The 22,788-nt window shown below is 33.0% G+C and overlaps 1 protein-coding gene across 6 annotated transcripts in view; it reads right to left on the bottom strand.

The window, feature by feature from the left end:
• Positions 1 to 22,788, bottom strand: part of LOC123712031 (tolloid-like protein 2) — a 54,309-nt gene that overhangs the window by 19,479 nt on the left and 12,042 nt on the right. Inside the window, exon 2 of one of the 6 annotated variants that reach the window (XM_045664943.1) lies at positions 14,394 to 14,772. The exons of 3 other annotated variants lie outside the window; for them this stretch is intronic. The gene's annotated coding sequence lies outside the window, so the exon portion shown is untranslated. Of the gene's footprint in view, positions 1 to 14,393; positions 14,971 to 22,788 lie in introns of those variants that run through there. 2 more of the 6 variants (XM_045664946.1, XM_045664944.1) reach the window with 2 other exon arrangements.

The following is a 22,788-nucleotide window of genomic DNA, read 5'->3' as shown; positions in this document are numbered from 1 at the left end:
TATTAGTCTTACCTACTTGTATTTCGATTGAGATCTGGATTCTTTTTTCGAAAAACGAGCTTTCATTTCTCTCGAATTCTCTTGGGTGTTTTGCAATATTATAGCAGTTTCATTGTAGCGAGGTATTATAATGCCCATTGAAGTTCTCGTTTTTTTCTTGAATTGGAGCTTCGGTGTGAATAATACGTTGTTTTCGTGTAATAGCATGAACAATATTTTTATATAAGTATACATATATCTATATACTGTTACCTTAAAATTAGAATGTCTATACTGTGATGGGGTTTAGAGTAATTGATTTCACACATTTAAAATAAAATAATCTAGTGTGTGTTCATTATACAAAATTCTAATGTACGCGTATTATTTATATATTTAATATTAATTAAACCTAATTGATGAATTTATGTAAATTAACTTTATATACTTTCGACTTTTTCCTAATTCCATCCCAACCTAATAAATTAATTCATCTACAACTTTTTAAGAAGGCTGTGATTGAGTCTTGTACGTTCAAGCGTCGAATCGAATCAGTACAACATGGCTGGCGGAAGTGCCGCCATCTTGATTGTGCACAGGATATTGGTGCGCACGTGTGATTGAACTCGTGTCGCCTCCGTTTGTTTATCAATATAGGCTATCTTCAGGGCTATTAAATGTTAGTGTAATTAATTATTGCATCTCACTACCTTCTTGGATTAGATGGCAGCAAGTGTTTGCGAGGACTGATGAACAATGAAAGCCCGGGGCGAATCCCTGCTGGAGATCATTACTCATATTATAACGTAATAGACAGTGTCATCACTCACAAAAAGGTATACAATATTTTCAGAAACGTAATATATTAACATTATACCTCACAATTTGGAAAACCGTTGGCAAACTGTGGGTGATCTCGTTTATGGCACCTGCAGAAAGTGGCTGCACCAAAAAGGGGACATTGGAATTGGAAGGAAATAGCGGGGGCTCTTACTCAAGATGGTAATTAATCTAAAAAAAACACTATTTATGAGTTGGTACTGAATCCTCTGTAATAGTAATAAAAAAGCTTATTCTTGTTATACCACAAACATCTATATTTTTATATTCGTATTATTAATACACCGACCCTCCCTTGTCTTACCCCTTTACAGAGATACAAAAAAACTTCCTTAAATTTATCTATAATAATTCAATTTAGCTAATTAATTTTTTTTATATTATCATTTTAATTATATTTTTATTGCTTAAGTGATGTATTGATAATTCGATCGAAGATATCATATTTACAGACTTCAATAACTAAGTCAATATAAATACTAGTTCTCTAAATTTTTCTTGATTATCATTCATATTGCATTTAGCAATGCAATTGTACCCCTTAGATACCGCAAACCAATTAGGTGATTCGTTGGCTACCCCTGCCTTTATCGCAAAATTAATTTGCATATGAATGATCACGGCTTCAGTAACGTATTGATTTCCTATTACCACGATAACTGGTTTAGGTAATTGCTCTTTTGTTTGATTAATTTGAATAATTCATATTGATTTGTAATGTAAATTCAGTTTACATGTTGTTGTTTAGACGTATACAATCCTAACGTTATGTGGGGGAAAACGTCCTGCCTAAAGAGTGCATCCGCGACCAGTTTAAGTACTGACTGGCCCGAAGGCTCCAGTAGCTAAGATCGAGTTGTATATATTGTGATCAGAATAACTTTGTTAAAGCAGTTCAAGGTATGCCCTCGTCGTTCGTCGTCGTAATTTTTGCCGAAGATTGTAGGTGCCTCTACAGCCTGTTATTATTATGAAAATACCTCTTGCTTATGATAAAATAATACAGTACTATAAAACTAAATTATAAGTTACTGTAATATAAGTTAAAATTAAGTTAAAGTACAGTAGCTATAAGTTAAAATTAACTCCGTTATCAAATTAGTATAGTTTTAGTTTAATTTTTTCATAGTATTCATGAAAATTTCAATGCGTCTTTGGGAGGAACTTGCTTTCTCAAACCACAAGTTTTTCTCGTTTGCATGGGCGGATCGTGGGGCTCTGGGCTATTACGAGGAAGTACCCCGTAATAGATGCACGCGATAAAATACACCGACTGAAAACAAGCGACGGGGAATTCCCCGTTCCGTTCTATATACGCGCATCGCACATGAGTTGATTGATCAGAGATTTCAACCTTATTTTTAAATTGTAGAAATTTTTTTGTAATTCTAAATATCGCCTATTGTTTTCAATGGGCGATATTTAGCCTGGGCGCCTTTATATACACGGGGCCCTGGGCTGCAGCCCAAAAAGCCATTAAGTAGATCCGCCCATGCTGCTATGGCAGAGCCCCACGTTTCGCATGTAACTAATCACGTGTAACTTGTCCAACATCACCACAACATTCGTACAAATAAATGTCGTTTAATTTTACGTTATTATTGTTCCATGTAGTCGGAGCATAAATACAGTCAAAACCGCTTACGACGACAACATTTAGAACAACATACCGCTTATATTGACCAAAATCAAGGGTCCAAGCTGAATTCTATTGTATTAGATACTTAACAACAACGTCATCGGCTGTAACGACTATCGGTTTTTACGACCAAAGTCTCTTCGATGTCGTTATAATAAATTTTGACTGTATTCGTATACTGATATCATAAAAAAGAATATAACAGGTCTAAATACACGTAGATAAAGTTGGGGAGATAACTTATAATATATTTTATATTTGCTTAAATAAATAAGACCAAAAGTAGGTTGAGTAAACAAGTCCCCCTTATCTCCCGAGAACACCTGATTCTATTAATTATTTTGCGACCCAAATGAACGTAACCATTCGCAAAACATATTATGCTAAAAGCTGTCAACCACTTTGTGTTAAAGTGCAACAATAATGCTGTGAAGATTTTTACCATACTTTATAATTCTTTTGTTTTGTGATTTTATGTTTAGTTATGCGTTATATTATACCCGTTTCATTGATATTTTTAAGATTTATGTGCTGAAATAATTATTATTACTCCGAGAATGGAATGCCTGTAATCTGGGTTGCACCATTCGTAAACCACTCAGTCTAGAATCTAAATAAATTGGAATAAGTCTAAACACTTAGTAGGTGACATATAAAATACCCAACAACTATTATACATAAGAAATATTACTTGTTAAGCTGAGAAAACTGAAGGAACGATAAAGTTACCTTTTGACTTAATTTCTAGGCACATTAAGTTGCTGGCAGCATCTAGAGTTAAGTGAAATCATAAAGCTCACGAACTCATAATACAAAGGCCAATGCCCCTATAAGTGTGTGGAAGCGGGAAATATGGCCCTAAAAGGAGAAACCTCTACCAGTCAGTAAGTACTGACGGGCAGGCCCAAAGACCTCGCAATGACTGTTGCCGAGATATTGTATGAGTGCTCAGTACTTAGAAACAATTTCATAGTGTGTCGGAGCCCTAAGCTCAGAAATTCAAATACCTTTTAATTTTAATACCTACGTTACAAATAGAGTTATACCTCGTATAGAAATGTAAACAATTGAATAAAATATGTCGGGAAACAAGTTTCCCCTTGACCGGGTTTCCAGATTATAGAAATATGTAACTTTTCCCGACGTCGAGTGTTTGCGTGAAAAATGTTTTCCCGGTACGAATAATTCAGCAAACGCCACGTTGAGTGAGTAAGAGTGTGAGAGGCTTTTCTAGTAACTGTTAACAGTAAACATCGTAAGATCGCGATTTTCATTCGCTATATTTTTTTACTGAATACCGTTTTTGTTACTTACACAACTGCAAGTTGTATTGTGTAAAACTAACTAACCTATATAAACAAAAAAACTGTATTTTCTCATTAGTTTCATAGCTCGACATTTCAAGTATATTTCAGCAATTGTGATCAGCGATGCCACCTGTTCACGGTAAAAATTTATCCCTAATAGATTTCATTACGCATAGCGTTTGTATTCCTGATTTGTTTGATCTTCTTTCGCTTTACTGCCTAGTAGCTAGTCCGGTTTCAATATTCTAAATAATAATCACGTACCAGCCTTACTAATCTGTGAAATAAATATTATTAAATAAAACTCTTTATTTCCACTTATTTAAAACTCAAATGTATATTATGTATAAAATATGCATATGAAAATGCGTTAAAACAAATAACCTGAAAACAGTTTGACCCACTCTGAGGTTTTCTACTTTTTAACTTAAACGAGATAAACCTTTGTTTGTGCTCTCACAATGGCTTTTCGAGCATTGAATGATACAATTTTAAAAACGTATTTCTCGAGTCTTTATTATTTGCGAGTTATTGTTTTTAAGGCGATTTTAAGATATTTTTTTTTTTAAATAACAAAAAAGACGGTAAAAATGGTTTACATTTACTAAATGCATAAGGGGTTAAAATTATCGCAAGAAGTCACTCCTGTCACCTCCTAACTGAAATACTTCAAATTACTAATGACCCTGTATAAATTTATATATATGTCCCGGCTTTATCCCCGGTGGAATCCGGTGAAGTATTAATAAAGATATACTTTTACTATTTTAAAACAAGATTTGAAATGTAGGGTTAATGTGGGGCTCGACACACATAAAAAAGTAAATCCAACTGTATTGTAAATTTGTATATAAAATATACCGTTTCACATAGTAATGTGGATGATTACCACAAACAACTACAAATCAACAATATTCCAGATAGAAAATACAATTTATAGACTTAGTTATTTTTCTTCGATATTAGGTAACATTACACATGCGACGATTTTGAAAGCATGCGTAACAAATATATATCTTGATAACTAAGTCAATTTAAACAAACCTTTTCATCAAGTGATCTCCGTTCATAGATTTGCATAACAGTTAGCTTTAGATGTAAAATCAACAATGTATAATTTATGCACTTTATGAATTGTAATATATTTTAGTGTATGCTATGCAAAACTGATGAGAATGTATAATGTTAGTGGTTTCGTGGTTTAAAGAGTGATACTTTGAATGTATTCCGAATGTTTTCATTACAAAATACTATTTAAACCTTAGATTTAAAATCTAATCTTAGTGCTAAATGTCACTCTTGAATCAAAAACGTATAGAACTTGACATAGGGAAGTTATTAAATCCCAACTCTGAACTCCCTTGTTGGAAGAATCGGGATAAACAGTTTTTTTAATAAATATTTAAATAACATCAATCTTGTATAAACTAAGCACAGCCGATTTTGAATTATTATTTTGACTTGGTATATATGTACAGTATGTACGTTATGCGTATTAGGTTCTATCAATATATTGAGCAGTGTTGACCTAGTGGAACAGCGTGAGACTCTCATCGTTAAGGTCGTTAGGTTTGATCCTCGCCTGTGCACCAATGGTCTTTCTATGTGCACATTTAACATTCGCTCGAACGGTGAAGGAAAACATCGTGAGGAAACCGGCTTGCCTTAGATCCGAAAACTCAACGGCGTGCGTCAGGCACAGGAGGTTGATCACCTGCTTACTTGCCTATTAGATTGACAAATGATCATGAAACTGATACAGAAATCTGTGGCCCAGACCTAAAAAGATTGTTGCGCTATTAATCTATTAGAATCCGACTTGTCTTTTACAATAGGAACAAAAAGCCACGTTCTAATCCTAAACAAATAAAGAATTGTTAACTCCCGTTGATTACAATAAATTGCTGACAATAAATTCATTGAGTCGCAATTAAAACACCAATAAAACCAATCGAATACGTGACGATCGCTGTTTGTACGGCTTCAATTTCCTTTATTGTTCTTGAATAAGGGAAAGCCGTGGGCGGGAATGCAATCTGTTTCATTGCATTTCAAAATCAACACATTTTTAAACTTTTTATTGATTTCTTTGGAATGTTTTTGCTTTATCCACGCATTTTAATACGTAACTGAGGCATTCACATAAATAACGTTTTTTATACGTATAAGTCTCATTTAGTAAGTCTCGTTTCAGAATTTTACCCTCATATATAGATAGTCTGGACGACTTGTCGTTAATTCCTGTATAACAAAACTAGTATTAAAGTTTTTGTTAGATTCCGTTATTTATATTATTTACGCGTTAGTGACAGGATTCATTTATAGTTTTTTTTAATAGAGATTGAATTAAAATTTGCTATAACATTAAAAAATGAAAGGGATTGGAGGTTCTAACCGAAGTAGAGGTTCAACAAAAATTCGAATACAACACAAATAAGAATACTAAGAATACTAATATAAGAATACGTAAAACAAATAAGTCACGCACAGGTGCAAATTGTCAAACTTTACTCATATCAAGTACTTTAATATAATATTCGCCGAGAATTTCAAAACTTTGGCCACGAGTTAACGCTCAGAAGAAATGTAAGCAAATGAAACCTCAAAATGTCTTTGATGGCAAAATGCTTTCAAAGCATTCTGAAGTGCGGTTTTAAGGATCGTTTTAATTAGGTTTAATTAATGTTAACAAGCGGGGCAAAAACAAGTGCGTGAATGGATTGAGAGAATCCTGAATTCATTTCTATGCTAAAACATCAATTCGGACACATTATCTAATTACAAGGATAAATCCAAAAAAATACTGTAATTCGTATCAAAGCTTACAAAATGATAAGTTTTTTTATAAATACAATAACAAATATAAGGCTCTGTAGAATCCCAACATCTTTTTTTAATATCTTTTTCACACCTAATTTGAATTTGGAATGTTATTGTGGGCTGTGGTAAAAATATGATAATATATGCCAAGCCTACGCTATCAATAAAGCATAATTTTATTTAAAACCCACGCTTTTATTTCATCCTTTCCCTGAAATGTCGAGTCAGGGTTTACTTTGAATTTTATTTAACGAATTATTTTATATAGAGGCTTTTACTTATATTTCTGAAGAATATGAACCATACGAACTAAAAATAAGAACGTTTTTGTGCCCTAAACGTTCATTTGCATGAAAAATATTGTAACCATGGTAACAAGCTAAAACGTTTAGTGTACTAACAAGACGGTAACATTTGAAAATGTATATTGCTCATCTTCATAATTTATTTCATATTCAAAGTACTTTGTTTTATAAATGTCGCTGGGTATAAGTACATAATATATCTTTATAAAGGGAGTGCGTAGGTGGAACATGATAATGTAGTCTGTTGCTAATCATATTTGTTCATGAGAATTGAAATTGAAACTCGGAACGTGACAGCCGCTTCATTGTTTTGTTAATCCTACAATTGCCTATTGAAATCTTATGTGTTCTGTCATCTATTGCTTCCTATTAGTGACATACTGTTTTGTACATAAAGTAGTTTATAAATTTAGGTATGTAAGAGGGATTACAACGTTTTGTTTTTACATCTGCTATGTTTCTAATTTGTTAGAATCGTAATTTTTATGCATATAAAGGAGTCTGTTACTGCTCCGACCGATTCACGACGAAATAATCTAAATTTCATGTGCCTCGGGTGGAACACAGGAATCTAACAACAACCTCCTTGCTGATAGCTGTCTATTAACGTAAGACTTTATAAATCGCTTGTTGATACGTAAAGAATAATAAGATTAGTATGAAGTCATAAGTATTTAAATACATATAAAACATACTTATTTAATTAGTGTATTAGTTGTTTAAGCGGCCTAATTAGTGTCTCATGACTATTTTTGTACGGTGTGTTGATTGACATAAGGAGACAATAGTTACAATAACAGTCAATATCAAAGGTATATATTATTGGTTGTTTATCATATTAGACTAGCAAAATTCATGATTTCAGCCGCGCGTCTCCTTTGTCTGCTCTAGTGACTAATGAAAAGTACGTATGCCTGAAGTTTACGTGAGATGAGACAGGCGATACAGTGTTGATGACGAAACAAATATGAAGTAAACGCCAAACGCTTTTTATTTAAATATCTCGTAATATATTTTAATAAAATCGCTAGTAACAGCTCATAATACTCCTTATGATTGAATACAAACGAAATTAGGCAAAAGGTAGAGGCGACTTTGTATTTGTATTATGTATCGAGCAATTTAGATTGATTTGCGGTTTAATAAGAGTCAACTATTGAAATTTAAGGGTCCGTTCAAGTATTACATAAGCACTATATATAGCTATAGGGGGGGGGGAGTCTTTGATTTTCTTAATTGGTGATTACGTCAACAGTAATTATTTACTTTTTTACAGATATTACCCATACATTGTCTATGAACATGACATTCATTTTCGAGGATTCCTACAAAAATTAATAAGTTTATGTACTATTATTTTTGAGAGCTTTGCTTACTTTTGCTGACAAGAGGGGGAGGGGATAAATTGCAGTAAATCTGCTTACGTAATACTTGAATGGCTCATAATAGTTTTTTTTTAATAAAACAGGGGGCAAATAGGCAGGAAGCCCACCTGATGTTAAGTGATACCGTCGCCCATGGACACTCTCAATGCCAGAGGGCTCGCGAGTGTGTTGCCAGCCTTTGAAATTTTTATTATAGTTAAGAATCAAAAAGTATTATTGAAAAGTGTTTATGTTCTGTAAGTAATTGGACGGAGTAACATTTTAATTACTTATTAGTTAGGGTAGATCGTAATATCTAATAATGTCTCAGTGAAGAGACAATTTATAAAAATAAATGTGTACACGCTTACGCGTCATAAATTAATTATTTTTGTGGATGAGAGATCGTGAATTTTCCATTTAAAATCACCGGCCCCGGAACCATGACTTGATATAAAATGAAATCTCTTGTATAAAAAAATTAAATCACTTTACTGAAATATTAAACGTTATCTCACAGTTAGGTTTTTGCAGCTCGAGTTAGCTCAGTAAATCTCGTAGCTAGTCGTTTCCATTTTATTGTTGAAACTATTAAACGAGTTTTCTTCTAGTTTTTCTTTGTCAATGAAGCCTTTTTTATTTTGAATATTGAATATTAAATTACGTAACGAAGCTACATCTAAGTTTTAATTTCCAAGTTGGTAATATAATTTTGTACTAAGTTATACCTCATTACAGTATTGTTTTTTTTTAAATTTTCTCATCACTGAGACATTATGGAACATTACAAGCTAGCCTTACTAAAGACTAATAAGTAATTTAAGTCTTACCTAATTTACTAATAAGCATATTTAATATAAGAAAGTGTCCGTAACACTACTTTCACTCTCTACTAAGAGTTAGTCACTCACAAGAACAGTTATTAAACTGTGTTTTTATATTGTTTAGAATACTTTTATTTTGTTAAAATTATGTTAAGATTAATTACTGCCTTTGTTATATTTAATTAGTGTTCAGTTTCAATTATGGTAAAAAATGTCAGCGTTTCAAGTGCATTATAGCAACCGTACAATGTTTTAAAGTAGTCTCGGAAAACTAAAAAAAAAATGAAAAAAACATCAGTGGCCTCTCCTCTTTAGGTCTGGGCCTCAGATTTCTGAATCTGTTACATGATCATTTTTCAATCTAATAGGGTAGTAGGTGATCAGACTTCTGCGACTGTCGATTTTTTTGGGTCTAAGACATGTCTGTTTCCTGAAACATGAAAATCCATTGATCCACAACCGGGGATCGAACCTACGACCTTCGGTATGAGAGTCGCATGCTGAAACCACCACTGCTCTCTACTGCCCTCGCGAAAAACTAAAGCCAATATTAAAAGCTCCCATAGGCGCTCCGTTAGCGTTGCGCCTCCACTTACCACTTCGCACTTGCAAACTAAAACCAAGAGAAATTTTTCTATCCCCTATAAGTAGGCTCTGCATCGTTAAAACGCCTCATTGATCTGCAACACAATGGTAAGCCGCCAAGGGCGTCCATTGTCGATTGCCTTTTGTTTTTCAGAAGCCGGGGCCGATCACGGGTCAACCGTGTAGGTTGGGTCAGGTTCACACACTAGAAGTTTTCTTTGTATCGATTTTTTAAAGATATCTTTGAACATCCAAGTTCAAACTTTGAGGGTAGGCTATGCTTTACAACTTATAAATGCGAGTTCCTTGTTAGATATACGTTATCCTATTTTTAAAAAGATGCACAGCGATACAATTAAAAAATAACCAAGTGGTGCTAAAATCTTTAAAGTCTCAAATTCCTGAATGCATGTTTTCCTCTCTATATTTTCTGTCATAATACGAACGAGTGTTAAATACACATTTTGGCAGAAAATTATGTGCAATAATTCCCACCTAATTAGAATTGTTAAAAACGTTTATATAGCAACGTATAGCGCTTAAGATATTAAATTATTACATAGTGCAATTTTAGGCTGGACAAACTCATATTAAGTTTTTTAAAGGTTGTACGTAGTTTGTGTACTTGCAGTATTTACATTATAGATTTACAATCTCATATCGACCATTCTAAATTTCGAATCAATCAATTTAATAAAGAGATTTTAACCTACCTTAATACCTGCTAAAATCAGCATTTCATTTTAGATTTTAGATCGGTAATAAAGTATATCTGGAATGTGGGTCAATGAAAAAGATCTTTATTGTCGAGAGGCATTGTACCGCAAACTCGTTTTGTTTAGTGCTCGACACGAGGGCAGCCATCGTCAAAGGAACGGAAGGGTGATCGGAGATTAAAGTTTCAAGATCGACGTAATTTTAATGATAATTTACGAAGGTTTTTAACTTTAATATCTACTTTCATCACTAACAAGAACAGTCGAAGCAGTTACCAAAGATTTTTTTTAAATAATTATGCATCAAATGCCACGAGATCCATCAGTTACCACTTTGAAATTTTTTTTAACCTTTCGTTAGAGAATTAGGAACTGTTGTCTTTTGTACGTAACATGCTTTAAAAAAATATTCTCGTTACAACTAGTTGTGAATCGCACGGTACGTTAATAGCCCAGATGTGTTATTTTACAAGTATTATTTATCATTGATACGGTCATTTAAAATTTGTAATGGGAGTGAGAATATTAACACCCATGAAAGTTATTCTTATATTAATTACACGATGGCATGTTTTGTTTGATTGAGAAAAAAAATTAACAGACTGATAAATGAAGTCGCTTGTGTGTGGTGGGACAAGAAATTGTTAACTATAGAATCAACCGCGCCATCGTTTTCTCTTTTGTTATCAAATATTATCAAACACAAAGTTAAAAAATATTAATTTATATAGGTAACACTTATGAGCGTCAAAAAAAATCAAAAACTAAATCGTATTAAACTACAGAAAGCTCATGATTTTCATAAATGTTCTCATCCTCTCTTTACGTGGATACTAAAACCTCATTTAATTGTGAAATTGAACGATGAATCAACGAAATATAAAGGATGACTATGTTACCCCTACTCGGGCCACGTCTTATTTTAGTTATTTCTGAATTCCAACAATATTAAGCCAAGAATTACGTTAAGTTAACTTCAGATATAAATATCATTTACAGTTTAATGTTGCACTACTACAGTGGTGCTAGCCGAAATCGTAACCATTTTGGTAAAGAAGAAAAATTAACATTAAATTGAAAAAAATAGTTGAGTTGAGTAATTACATAAATAAAATTATTATAGATTTTAATTTATCAGATAAAGTTTTATAAAATATACCACGGTAACCAGTTAATACCTTTATTGATATTCAAATGAATCCACATCGCACTCGATACTTGGAGTGATCCCTTACACGCGATATCTACGAGCCACTTCAAATGAAACTAACCAGAGAATAAAATTGCTCTATTATATTACGAAATATAACTGTTATTTTATAAAGGAATTCTTTAAAGAATTAAAATAATTTAGATTTGATCCTTTCCATTCAATTGTAAACTAAATATGGCAAGGTACAGACGTATTTCTACATATATTTCGTTCGTTCGTTCTTTAGGCGATAGCCTTCTAGCCTTCTCTTTTCCTTAAAAATTATATTTCTGTTTGTAAGACATGCCGGGTTTCGTCGAGTCTTTCTTACAGTTCCTGTTGATAGACAAACACACTTATATTAACAATGTATATTTTCACAAAGTTTTTGACTAATCCGGCATTTGGCCTATATATATATATATATATATATAATTTATAAATAATATTACATAATAATTTAATATAAACAGATATAACATACGACTTACCATCACGACCCCTGTAGTCCTGTAACCTAAAATTGTATTATAATTTCGTAAGAAACATATATTTATTGAAGTATTGCCTTTTACTTTATATAGATCTGTCTCTCTCAGAATGATGATGACTACACGGGAAAGAATATCAGGTATTTTCAATTTGTCGTAACATTTCCAATTTACATGCACGATTTCACTTGAATGTGAATTCATTTATAATCTTTAACAGCCTTTGTTGTACAATCTTTTTAAAAAAGCCTTTTGTGGTCAGGCATATAATTCGACACATTTTTTATGTACTTGTACAGCTTCACATAAGTGTTAACTAGTTGTCAACTTCTTAAGAAATTGAAAATCTGTCTACGGTCACATAAGTAAATCATTAATTATATGAATTTGTTTTAGATTCATCCAATTGGAAGCTAAAACGTTAAACGCGTCCAATTGTAAATAGGTCAGGTATTGTGAAGAGTTTCATCATTATATGTCGAGGCAGAATACGAAACCACTATTTGGAACCAGCTACTCACTGAACGCAGTTCCCAACCAAGATTCTTAAAAGGCCGGCACTCGGCCGTCCTCTGGCGGACATATACGGATTCGCTTTGACAAAAATACTGTTCAGCGTTGTGAAAGCGAATATTTCAAAGAAAAGCACATTTGTATTGACTTTCATCGACACGCTATTCCTCACGTGAAGAGAGCTTTGGCGATTTAAAAACTGCTACAAACAGGGAGCAATCGGGAGCAAATCGATAAACACTTGATGACTGAGTGCCTGAGGGCGCTCCAGTACCCGATAATCACTCGACACACTCCAGAGCCATTCTCTGCCACTCTTCAGCTTAGTCCGATATTAGATGTTGCCTTAATTACTTCATTAGAAACGTTCTGTTTTTTGGATGCTACACAAGCTTTGCTTTTGTTTATTATGTCATGTAGACAATGGTGTTGCGGCTTCTAACAAGCATCTTGTGAAATAAAAACTTGTTGATTAAAGAGTAATGTAGAGTTTCTCGCCAAGTCTCCTCGCCGGTGGCCTTGATTTGAGATTATATTTTGACGTTCCTAGGTAAACATTATGTAACCAATGGACGGTGTATATTGGTTTCAAATAATTCATTAAAACTGCCAGAATTCACTTCAAGCGTAATAATTTACACGATTATGAGTATAAAAACTAGGTCAGACAAATTCATTTCATTTAATTAAGATGCCAGTTTTTTTTACAAAGAGTTTATATACTCTACAATACAGTTAGATGCTATAAGGCTGTTAAGCAGAACCTATTTCTAGTAAACTATATATATTGTTACGAAGATGGGTCGACTGCAATGTTTCTAGATTTTTCCACTAATTAGAGAACTTTTCAGCAGGCTGTAATATGATTTCTGACAGTTTCAGGAGAGGGTCAATCACATATTAGAAAAATGTAATTTCCATAATGTTGCCCTAGTTTTCAGGAAGCTGAAACCTTTTTTCAGTCAGTTTCAGAACATGTGTAGTCGAGTGGTGCATTTTCAGCAGACCCGTTTTCAGGCGTTTTCAGGCCTAGGTATATATATACGAGAGAGAGAGAAGATCAGAACTGACTAGAGAACTAGACTGAGCACTCTAGAACGCCGTACGACAAGGACCGAGTAACGTGCGAAAGAGACAAAGAGTGCGGATGTTCTAGAATTGTGCAATCGCTACTCAGTAGCAAGCCCGCCTAGAGAGTTCTCGAATATTGTTTAGAATTATTCCCAGGGATATATAAGCGAGCCAAAACGCGACTACCTTTAGTTTGGAATGCGATAACAAGAGAGAAACACCGAAGCGATAAAGTGAATACAAGTGATAAAGTACTGTGTGAAGTGTGCATAAGTGGAGTAATAAGTGATAGTTTTTGTGTGCTATAAGTGCATTTCTGCAAGTAATTTGTGCTCATAAATTCCTCATTGACTTACAAAGAAATAAACCCTTGAATAAATCTACGGCATTTTCTATCCGATCCCCTAGCTCGTAACAATATATACCCGACATTTTTATATATATATATATATATATATGTCGGGTTCATACGTGTAGCATACGGTCACCACCACCAGTTCAGGATTGTGTAGGAAATTAAAGACAATCGGCAACTAATAATTTATTGCGCGCGGCAAAAAGGACCGGCTTGCTCACTTGCTCACTACTGTACGCTACACACTGTCGCAAATCAAAACGTGCGGTATACATAAATCCCTACATGACTATTACTGACATTATTTTTATTTAATAATCATGATACGATACTATTTGAATTCGGATTTGTTTCAAAGCCGTGTAGTAAAAATTATAATAATAAAGAAGTACCTTTCTGCTGCTACGATCCAGTCTTAGCCTCGACGTTCTGCCCGACGACGATGATCAGTATGATGAAGACAAGAAGCAGCACTAGAATGCAGCAGATGGCGACCGCGAGCATCGCCGCGTGCTCGCCCAGTTTGGCGGCGCTCCGCGCGGCGCACGCGCTGCAATATTCGTCGCAGTAACCACTCGTAAGCTTATAGTGCCGCGTGACGCTTACCCTCTGTTCTTTATAACCATTGTGTTGCCAGCATAATACAAGCGAAAAATATATTCTTTCGTTTTGTTTAGGATTCAACACACGTTCCGCAACGCTATAAATATCACTTCCTAATTGAAATTTAGCACTTCGATCAGTCTTCGAAATCAAACCTTTATTGTCAAGCTGCATAAATTATTTGAAAGAATATAACATAGAAGCGTTTGGGTTCAACATTACTTAAATATAAATTCTATTCGCCAACTAATTTACAAAAACAGGAAAACCGGTAACCTCGAGTTCCAGAAATAAATAAATATTTCTCCCTAAAACTCGTATACTTATTTGCTGGAGGCTGTTTTCAATGACCGACTTCAATTAAAATGTACAGACCAACAAAAACACCAAGAATATGCGAAACAATCATTTGAGATTTTTTCATGCTTGAATATTCATTTAATATTTTCCAATAGATGTGATATTTTGTTATATTTAAATTGATCAAGGACCATTTTCTTGAAAAGAATATGAAACCACGTTGGTGGTTTAGAGTTGATGTACCATAAAAGGCGGTCCCAGTTTGAATTTAAAGCGAAACAAACTGGTTTCGAATTAAATTATGAAGAACGCTTATCACCGAGTCGCCTTGAGAAATGAATATTAAAAGATGATAAAAAAAATATTTATAGATATCGTTAATAATATTTAACGTATGTTATATACGTACATAACGGCGTAATAAGACTAATTTAGTTTCTATTCATGGGACTTTAATCTATAAAATACTTCTACGGCGTTAGTCGGTTTAACTCGAAACTTACGTAGCCAACGTTGCGTAGCTAGATTCTACGGCAGGAAGTAAAACATCCTATCATCTCGTAGCGCGACTTTGTAGTGTAGGCACGCGATGGAACGATTTATCAATGTCGTACTAATATACTACTTCTATCTATCTTTTACCTTCTATATTACGTTTAAATGTTTCGGGTACGCTCTTATAACTTACAACGACTAATAGATAATCGATATTGATAATTATAAAAGTGTTAAGAGGCGTTTTTTAAGCAATTTAATTTAGATTTTCATCATAGGATCCGGTTAATCTATGGTGAAAGAATTGAAAGGACTGTCGTATTCTTATACTACTCGTTAACTAAATACATTTTGATAATTTATCATTAAAGATATAGATTTTTGTGGCTGATCCTCTCATGATAAATTTTGTAGTATTTTTCTTACACAAGAAGAGGATGGACGTGAGTTCATTGTATTTAATATAGAGCTAAGGTGTTAATAGCAAGATTGTCACCGGTACAAATGGGGCAGACATCTAGTAATTATTAAGCTATATTATATTATATAATTTCAACTAAACGCTGTGTTCAAGCCGTCAAAACATTTTTTTTATTTTTTTCATTTTCAAAAAGGTAACTGGCTAAATAGCCAAATCTTTGATTAACGTTTCCGTAAAGTTAACTTAATAAACGAAAAATATCTCAATTTATGCGAGGGTCGTACAATTAGAAATGTATAAGAGGTTTCTCGGGCGAATTAGTAAGACCCCATTTTCCACAGTTACGCTTGAAGAAGTTTGACCTAAGCCAAAATGCTCTTTCAAAGATTTATGTTAATCTTTTATTAGCGTTTATTATTGATAATGTTAATTCTAAATAGCATAGGTTTAAGCATCAAATCTGTGCATACAACATAATTCAGTGAAGCGGTAATTTTAACAATAACAGGAATGTTACCTCCGAAATTCGAACTGAACAATAACTGGTAATAGAAATAGGAAAAGAGTTTTATCTATAAAAGTTTATTTGTTTGGTAGATTATGTTATCTCAGGAACATTTAATTAATAAAATTATTTTGTATACCAAATTCCATTTATAATAAGGAATTAAGTTAAGTAAGTCAAGTCGACACAATTAACGAAAATCCCAGAACCCAGCAAGCCCAATATACATATATGACCATATGTATAGGTCATGTTAATTTAATTATTTATCCTTTGAATAAATAAGTGTACAAAAAATATATTTTGTTTAGAACACCGATAACAAAATCTCATTTCTTTAAATTTATCTATATATACCGCGCTAAATACACTTTATTTTATTTATTTATCTTCATTACGTACAAAGCAAATAAAATTTTAATTATTAATTAGGAAGCTAACAGGCTTTGCTTCTAAGCAATCTCTCTTGAGTTTTACCTTAATAATTGTACAAGTATTACTTTATTATTTGTTAAAACAAAGTATTTGATCTCTAACAAAAGAATGTAGCTGTATCTTAAGAAACGTTTATTATAGAATCAATTCGAAACAGAAAATTGAGGCAGTGGATTTTCGTCTGATTGAAATCAATGAGGGTTCCGTTATGGAGTCACTATTAAAGGCCCTATATAGGCTTTGCAGATCTTCTAACAATCGGAAACTAATCAATAATAAAAATGTGTTTATTCATTATAAGTGCATAAGCATTACAATGTGAAAGATTTGGGAACCCTTCCAAGTAAAAAAATACCTGTGTCAGGGTTCCCAACGCTTCCATAACAGACTTAATTATAAATTTGCACCCAGCAAACGTGTGAGTGAGTGAGTGAGTCGGTGAGGAATGAAAGAAGTGTGTAACTGCATAATTGGTCACAGAAGCATCTCCAACACTGCGTAAGGTGTGTTCATAAGCCAGCTCTTTAATCGTATTTTTAGATTGTAGCTGGTGAGCGGGTAGATATTTTTAGATTTTATTTATTAGAAGTCAGGCCTTTTGGTATGACCGACGACAATATCCCTTTTTCTTTTTAGGAACAGCCTGCTATCATTCGGGAGCGCTATGTGTGCTTTTAAAATTACACTTAGGTCATACAGCTTGCTAACGGAAAGTAATTGGCTGAGATGATAAAGCTCCTCCTATGGGATATAGGAAGTAATATAAAAAACATCACCTTTAAAAGAGCCCTATGTCCGCGTTCTTACTTGCTCAATTCGTACTCACATATTACATAAACATATAATATGTTAGCGAGTGATATGTAAATTCTTTTAAGAAAACATTTGATGTTACGTGTGGCAAAATCTTAAAAATTTATGTTAATTGGTTAATTTATGTTAATTTATGGCTAAGAACCATGGAAACTGAGGGTAACTTAGGGATTTATTGGGTCTGGTACAATTTTTATAAAGAAGGACCGATTGTTCTTATAATTTTGTGATTACCTTATTATGTTTTATGACCAAATTAGTTCAAGAATTTTTTGTCAATTTTATATACAATTTTTTACCTAAAGTAGAGAGAATTTGTTTAATTAATCAGTTTTGATCATAGCTATATATCAGAACGTTGATTAATGTGAGCTATTGAATGACAATCCCTTCATTCGTCACTCGTCGCGCATCGATCACGTTCACTCATTCACTGTCTATGACTAGCTTAGATTTGTTATTTATATATCAAATTTCGCATTAGTTATCAATTAATCCTTATTTTATCAATGTTCATTAATCTTCATGGATATATAATTTATGTATTTTATGTCCTATTATAAATTATATTTCTCTTCGTAATTTTACAAAATTAATATGTATACAATATATATTCCTTAATAAGGTCGTTTAAGGTCATAAGTTTCTAGTTTCTATGTAAATAAGTGGTTTCTCATTTGCTATCCCATTAGGTGCGTCACGTAAAAGGTTTTTCATTATCATACAAATTGGGCCCGAAAATATTTAGGTTTTCCGAAGGTACATTGTTTAAATAAATGTGCATTATGCAAGCACTGTTATTTTTTCTACATCAATGTTCAAAATGGCTACGGACCATTTGACATAACAATGTATGAAATATTAAGAAAAACACTTTTTGAACGGAATAAATAATGTATTATTTAAAAAAAATATATTTTAACAAAAGACAATACAATGTATGAAATAATCAATTACTAAAATGTTTCTTTTTTATTTCTGTAAATCGAAAAGAAAGAAAAAAACTAAACTAGTACATTGAGATGTAATTTTATAATTCTAATATGAATTATTTTCTGATATCGGCTGAATGCTGAAAATCGGTTCGGCGTTTTACGTTATTCTTTTAAGACTGTTACCGACGAAAATCTTGTAAAATCTCCCATCAGTAGAAACAAATCATCGCCCTGCCAAAACAAACCCAAACAGAACTGAGATTTGATCAAATAAAACTATTTTTAACGAACTAAGATATTTTTAAAGAGCATAAAATAAACAGAACCGCAAACATCGCCCACCGCTCTACATTATTAAAAGGCTGAGGAGAAATTCATTACTTTAGAAGCATGCATACATCTAGTAATTAATATTCATATTGCTCAACGATAGTTTTATTACATTAATCTGTAATGAAAATGTTAGCACTTTTGTGTCTCACAGTACATTTGCAATTTCTGTTAGTTAGAAGATTTATTGCCTTGGCCCAACTTTATAAACGATTAGCTATGTTAGTTACGTGGGTAACACTGAAAATGTTTAGAACTGACTAGTTAGAAACATTGATAATGTTCAGATAAATGTTCAAAACTTTTTGGAATTTCAATTTTAGAACTCTTTGATAACCTAATGTAGTATATTGCATTCATTTGTCATTTGTTTTTGTGAATTGGCGGCAAATCTAAAATTCTTGTTACACCTGAAAATTAACCTAATGCGAGAAAATTTTCGGCCAATGATTTATTATGAATTTGGTTGTGGGCTTACTCAACAACAAAGCTATGATAGGCTGTGATTAGCATTTCTTAATGAACCCCCATCTCGTGCCACTTTTTACAATTGGTTTAACGAGTTTAAGCGTGGACGTAGCAATCTCAATGATCCACGTGGAAGACGTCCTCTGATACCATCAGTGCTGTGCGACGCATGATAGAGGAAGATAAGAGAGTGACCTATCAGCAGATACGGGCAAGCCTAGGCATTGGTAAGCTGAGTCAAGTTAAAAAAATATAACACGATAATTTAGGCGTCAGGAAGCTTCGTACCAGATGGATATCCTATACTTTAACCAACGACCAGAAACACCTGTGTGTCGCCAAATATTAGATAAGTTCAACGACGATGACTCAAATGCTGTATTTGACATCGTCACAGGTGATGAAAACTGGATATATGGATATATGCTACGAACCCGAAACCAAAAGACAATTCAGCTCAGTGGGTTTCTCGGCCAACTAAGGTAAAGAAGTCAAGAAAAAAAGACGATTGCCTCATTATTTTTCGGAAAGGTCATTTCGCGACAGTTGTACTAGAAGGTGGAAGTGGAAGTATGTCAATTGCTGTTTCCAGTTGTCTTGGAAAAAGTTCGACAGCAGCGCCCTCGAAGCAGGATCCTCCTTCACCACGACAATGCTTCGGCGCACTCCGCAAAACGGACTGTTAAATATTTGACTGTGGAAGGTGTCGAAATAATGAGTCATCCGCGATACAGTCCTGACCTGGCGAAAATCGTAAGATGCGGTGAAAGCGTACGAAAATGCCATAGAAGAGAAGAATGAAGAAAGAATGGGCCTACTGCCTTTCTCAGTGGTTTCATCGATTGCGATGATGTGTAGAGAAGAACAGAGATTACTTCCAAATCAATAAAAGTATTGGCAACTTTCTACATTAAGCCGTTTTTAATTTTCTAAATATTTTCAGTGTTACCTAGGTATGTTAGTTTTAGCTAGCTTACCATATTTTAGCTAGTATTTTAATAGTCTCTAAGTAAGTAAGTAATTATATATTTTCACAAAGTTTGGTACTCAATGCCCGTACAAGTCAAATGTTGTTATTTTATAAAATATGACACTGCCTAAAGAATTCTAAAGAGACCGAAACAGCTGGAAATCTGAAGGTGCAAGGTCAGGACTATACGGCGGATGCATTAATACCTCCCAGCCAATCTCTCTTACTTTTTAGTGAGTGGCTAAAGATGTGTGAGGTCTAGCGTAATCTTGAAGAAAAACCACTTTAAACTTTTAATGATACCAAAACTAGCCAGATACAAATAGTTAGATAAATAAAATCTCTTTGGCTATACCCAAGAGATTTTATTACAAGTTCATACATACTATAATGCGAAAAGACTTTTTACCCTACCTAATATAATTACCACCCATCAAATAGGATTTTAACAATTGACAGTGTTACTTTTTAAACTTGTCTTGGTATATTGTTTTTAGACTTATCCACAATCTTCAGAGTGATGTTTCTTTTCTAACCACGCAGATGAAGAAGAAAAGTCTAGCTATATAAGAACAAAAGACAATGATTAGAGTTCGCCGCAATAAAAGAGCATAGACATGATCATCTCATGTCATTTACAATTTGTTACTGTTGCATATTTCATGACATTCGCGTGAGAAAATAAAAAGGACCAATAAACTTTTTATGTGAAATGACTTATTTGTTCGTAAATGTATTTTAACACAAACAAATATGAATCGATATTTTTTATGTTTCATAACTTGGTAATTGTTGTATGCTTTAATGTACGATTTATTCAATACATACAATGAATAAGTACACAATAATTATGTTTAAATACGTATAAAATTGTATATTCTTTATATATATAAAGATATACATGTTATCAAAATATAAGCCACCATTACTAAAGGCATGAACGGATCAATCCTTATCGTACATTAATTTGTAATAGAGTTTACTTTGTATATCTTTAAAGCAATAGTTAATTGTGATGCAGTATGAACAAATAAAAATCTAAGTGTTTTACTTGTCAATTACGAATAATGAAATAAAACATATTGTTTACATCCCTAATTAGCGCCACGTAACGTGAGCTGCGCCTTTTTTTTACAGTAAAACAATTATAGATTTATCACCCTTAAAAATACATGGAGCTGATGTCTGCCTATTGGTTTTTAAGGGACATAAAAATGATTTTCCTTTTGATAGTAATAAATATTCATTGAACTTTTGCAGTGACCGCAATATTCTTAGAGGACCCAAGTTGACGTAGGTTGACACGTTGTAGCCCTGATTTGGGTTCATACTCTCTCAAGCTGAAAATTAAATCAAAATGACATCTTCCAAGTGTCCTCGATTTTCTGATTTCGTCAATCGAATAAAAAATGTATGTTCATTAGTATATATTAATTGAAGCCTTATTCATTCAGATTCTAGAGCATTGAAACAGTTCACGTAAACTAGTGAAAAGTATTTGTAAGGCGAAAGCAAATTATTATTTTAGGTTTTCGTCGTATAAATATCTCAACGGTCTATGCTTTCTGTGTATATGCATAGACTAACCTGTGTTAGTGTGTTGGTCTCTACGTTTCATAACGTCTTAAACAAGACCTTAGATAGTAATGTCTAAAGATAAAACACGAATTTACATTTGCGAGAAAAATTTAGCTTTTATCAGATATGAAATTCTAGAGAACATCATTCCAGTGAACCCGCCCCCTAAATAATGTCGGAGATATGAGGCTTGAAGATAAAGAAAATTCCTTTTACGTTTAAAATAATTTTGTAAAATATCTCATAGATATTACCGCTGATTTAGCTAGAGGGTTTTGAAAACAGTCAAAAATTGACCTTTTTTCTTAATCAACCATAAAAGATTTCATTTGTGAACAAAAATCGAATTGTAGTCACTCAACACAGACAAAAGCAGATGACTAGAATTCAGAATCTATTACATATAAATTTGTTAATGGTTTTTTTTATATAATAGGAGGCCAAACAAGCAATAATACGGGACGCCCTAAAAGGGCAGTCCTAACGGCACATCGACACCCATTTTTAGTAGGTGCGTTCCCGGTAATACAAAAATAGAAACTTTTGTTTACAAAATTTGATAGAATAAATAAAGAGTGTAGTAAGGTATACAGTTACATTTATATAGTTAATATTATTGGTTTTAATTATAAAGTTTTCAGTTGTAATTTCTGATCTTCATGACTGAGTACGTCCACGAATAACCAACAATAACAAAGAATAAAATCTAGACATAAAAAAACGAATTACATATACAAACGTATTTTAAATAAGTATAATCGTATACAGACACAGTTGTTGAAATACGCTTGTATGAATAATAGAACACGAGAATTAGTAAAATTATAGAAACCGGAAACAGCTATTTCAATTAATTAACTGGCGTGCCAATATCCTAATTACACGCGATTACTTTGACACTACTATATAACCTTATAATGAAATTTTATTTGAC

The sequence above is a fragment of the Pieris brassicae genome, chromosome 7, assembly GCF_905147105.1.
Source record: "Pieris brassicae chromosome 7, ilPieBrab1.1, whole genome shotgun sequence".
Lineage (NCBI taxonomy): Eukaryota > Metazoa > Arthropoda > Insecta > Lepidoptera > Pieridae > Pieris > Pieris brassicae.
This window is presented reverse-complemented; position numbering and strand designations above follow the sequence as displayed.